Genomic DNA, 3,771 nt, shown 5'->3' with positions numbered 1-3,771 from the left:
AGTGCACAACCTGCTTGAATTCCGGACACTCGGCACTAGAATGCACTATGAGGACATATGCAGATTGGGCTGGAAATGCCGGCGACTATAGGTCTACATCTGGATATGCATTTTCACTTGGGAGCGCCACAATCTCCTGGAGTAGTGAAAAGCAACCGACAGTAGCACTGTCGAGAACGAAGGCCGACTACTGAGGAGCGGTTGTCGCGACATGCCAAGCCATATGGCTAAAAAGGCTCTTGAAGGATCTGTGAGTGGAGGTGTTTGATCGGACAACGATCTATTGCGATAACCTCAGCAGCATCTAGTTGGTTAAGAACCCCATCTTTCACGTCCAGGCTAAGCACATCGAGGTGCACTATCATTTTGTCTGTGAGCGAGTTCTCTCCGGTGAAGTAGAATTGGTGTATGTTCCGATGGATCGGGAAGTGGCCGATATCTTCACCAAACCCCTCGGTTTAGACAAGTTGCATCAATTTTCTGGTGCACTAGGTGTGCAATACCTCGATATGCCGAACTTGAGGGGGAGGAATGAGAAAGACAACAGAAAAGCCGAGTCAGAAACCGATTTTGACTTCGGCCCGACTAAAGAAGTCGAAGTGCACGAGACGGCTGAAGAACCCGAAACCGAATGCAGGGGGAGCCACCGGAATGGAAAGCCCAAGTTGGAGCCAACTGAAAAAGGGGGAGGCAAAGCCAGAAAGACCAAGACACGGACATGGTCCGATGTTGTGAAGGGTGTGAAGATTGAGGATGACTTGGAGATAGACAACTCAGACAAGAGCTAGAACGAATTGGAGGCGGCCCATTTTGAAGAGGAGTTCGATTCAGAGGAGCTGAATTAATTGAAGGCTAAGCAGACAAAAAGGTAGCCGAAGCAGACGCTGAGACAGAGGAGCCAACGGGTCAAGGGGCGCTAACACTATTGTCGCGGAATTCCGCGCAAATGCGTAGAAATGGGGCAGGATCACGAGGGTCTTGAACCAAGGAATCGGGCAAAGAGGAGGAATATCCCTCACGTTGTGTACACACAAAGCTTAGATAGAGTAGAGAGGGACAGAAGGGAAACGGTCGTAGGTCACCTTTATAGTATGGGTTTCTGCTCGAACATGAGCTCCGCAGGCATGTATCCAGTCACCGAACTGTGCGTAGTTCAGTCCGCCCACAACGCATAAGGTAGGAGCCTTGAATAATTGCCGACTTGCCCTTCACATGGGGGTACTATGGCCTTTACGATCGGCCCGTTGTCGAGGTATTCCTCGCGGATGCGTGGAGTGAGGCGGGACCTCGGGGGTCCTGTACCGAAGAGTAAGAGAGAGAGAGACCCACTACGTGCGAGCGTAGATTCACAGGGACACGACCCTTCGACGCAAAGACACGAGTGGGACAGCGACACAGAAAGACACGAAAGTATGTATGTATTGACAAGACAAACAACAAGAACACGAAGACAACATAACACGAAGTCGGTTACAACCGAACAGGCCGGCGAACAGATGCCGATACCTGTTCGTAAACGCACAGAGGGGAATGAGTAGGTTGGAGGTGCTGCCGGAAGCACTCGGGCATTCCTCAGAGCAGCGCGGGCCTCCCGAAACCTGCACAGAAGGAAGCTATGGCGTTTGCAACCAGAAAGAGAGAGAGAGAGAAGCCTTCGCACGCAAACCGACAGCACTTCGTCCTTGACTCTCCGCGATCCCTCGCCCCTCCTCGTCTCCCTCCTTTTATAGGCAAGGAAGGAGCCGTTTCCCCTTTACTTCCTACCTACCGAATCTACCTAGGATCTCCTATGTACAACATAAGGCGCACGTGCATGAAGAGTCGGTTCCTACGCTCCGGTACACCGATTCCGCTTGTGGACGGTTTTCTTCACGACATCCGCCCCCACCTAACTGCGCATCCACCGGCATGCGCCAAATTGTGTTGGGACGGAGAAAACCGGTCCAACCTTCATCCTCCGCCCGTCGGTTCTTCCTCGGTTTCGGATCGCTCGTCGTCGCGGTCCAAGTCAACCGGATCCGGCTCGTCATCGTGACGCTTCTTGAACGTCTTGATCCGCTTCCCAGCTACCGGTATCGCCATTCTCGTACCGTCGAGTTCCGCCAGATGGTACGTCCCGTTGTCGTTGGCGCTTTGTACCACGTAAGGCCCGAACCACCTTCTTGCGAACTTCCGTGTCGCTCGGTGCTGGTTGTCGAGGCTGCTGTCGTAGACTAGCACCCAGTCGCCTTCCTCGATCTTCTTCGGTCGGAGCCGGTGCGTCCGGTCGAACCGGACTTTGTTCCTCGTCCTGGCCACCCGAAGCTTTTCCGCAGCCTGCTCCACGTCCTCCGGTCTCCGCTCGAGTTGTCGTATGCGCGCCATCAACAGTTCCTCCCGGCTCATCTCGTCTCTCCAGTCCACGGTTGCCCATGAGGAGACCGTACGTTCGATCGGCATGATCGGCTTCTGCCCAAACATGAGCTCTGCCGGCATGAATCCGGTTACCGAACTGTGCGTAGTCCGGTCAGCCCACAACGCGTAAGGCAGTAGCCGCGACCAGTTCCCGACTTGACCTCCGCATGCCCGAACTAACGCCTTGACGATCGGTCCGTGTCCGCGCTCCACCTTCCCATTTGCCTCTGGATTGTACGCAGTGGTAAGTGAGAGCTTGACCCCTAACCGGTCGAACAGCTCCTCGGCCTCTTCGGCGTCCAACTCCCCGCGATCGGCCACGATCTTCCCGACGCACCCGTACCGGCATATTACGTCCTCGAGCAGGAACCGACATACGGCCGCAGTCGTTTTGTTTTGAAGGGCCCGGCCTTCCACCTGGTTCGTTAGATCTTCCCGAGCCAGGACCAGATACCGCATCTGTCCTACTCCTATCGGCATCGTTACCAGGTCTACCATCCATTTGAAGTGGATGGTCGGAGGGTACGTAGGGTGAAGTTCGTCCCGGTGTCGGACTATGGAGTGCATCTGACAGCTCTCGCAAGTTGTCACGAATCGATGCACGTCCCGGTACAGTCCCGGCCACCAGTACTTCCCCTTTATCTTCTCGAACGTGGCCCAGGTTCCACGGTGTCCGGCCCAAGGGCTGTCGTGGTAGGCCGTCAGCAGCTCCTCCTGTTCTTCCTTCATCGCCACCACCCGGAGCGGAGCGCCGTCCCTCTTCTTCGGGTGCTTCCATAAGTATCCGTCCCGGAGAAAGAATCGGTAAGCTTTCTTCCGGATCCGGTTGGCCTCGTCCTTCGTCCATGACGCATCCAGCATCATTGTCCTCAAGAATCCACCGATCTGGAGCCACTCGCCGTCGTACTTGCTCTCGTCGAAGTCGTTAAGTGCCAGAGTGCTCGTCCCATCGGTCGTCACGTACGCCGCCTCGAAGAAGTCCACGCCGACTTCTTCGTCCTCCGAAACCATGCCGCCCTCGTCATCAAACCTCGCCCTCGAAAGCATGTCGGCCATGGCGTTGTCCTTTCCGGAAATGTGTCGTATCTCCGGGTCCAGGGACTTGATGTACGCTATCCACATGAGCATCGCCAGGTCCGGTGTCGCGCATCCGGAAACCATGCCGAGAATCGGCAGGCAATCCGTCTCGATAATCACTTCTGTCCCGATCAGGTAGTCTTTGTCCGCCTTTACCGCCGAAACGATACCCCAGAGTTTGCGTTTAACCTGGGCGTACCCTCGCTGTCGCTCACTGAGGACCTTAGCGCCGAATCGGATCGGGAACCGGGTGCCGTTCTCGTCTTCTTGGTTGACGACCCATCCGATCCCGGTCGGGCT

The sequence above is a fragment of the Azolla caroliniana genome, unplaced genomic scaffold (genome assembly GCF_043228905.1).
Source record: "Azolla caroliniana isolate FFs.n. ecotype wild unplaced genomic scaffold, voAzoCaro1.0.p SCAF_21, whole genome shotgun sequence".
NCBI classification, from domain to species: domain Eukaryota; kingdom Viridiplantae; phylum Streptophyta; class Polypodiopsida; order Salviniales; family Salviniaceae; genus Azolla; species Azolla caroliniana.
Note: the sequence above shows the minus strand (reverse complement) of the source record.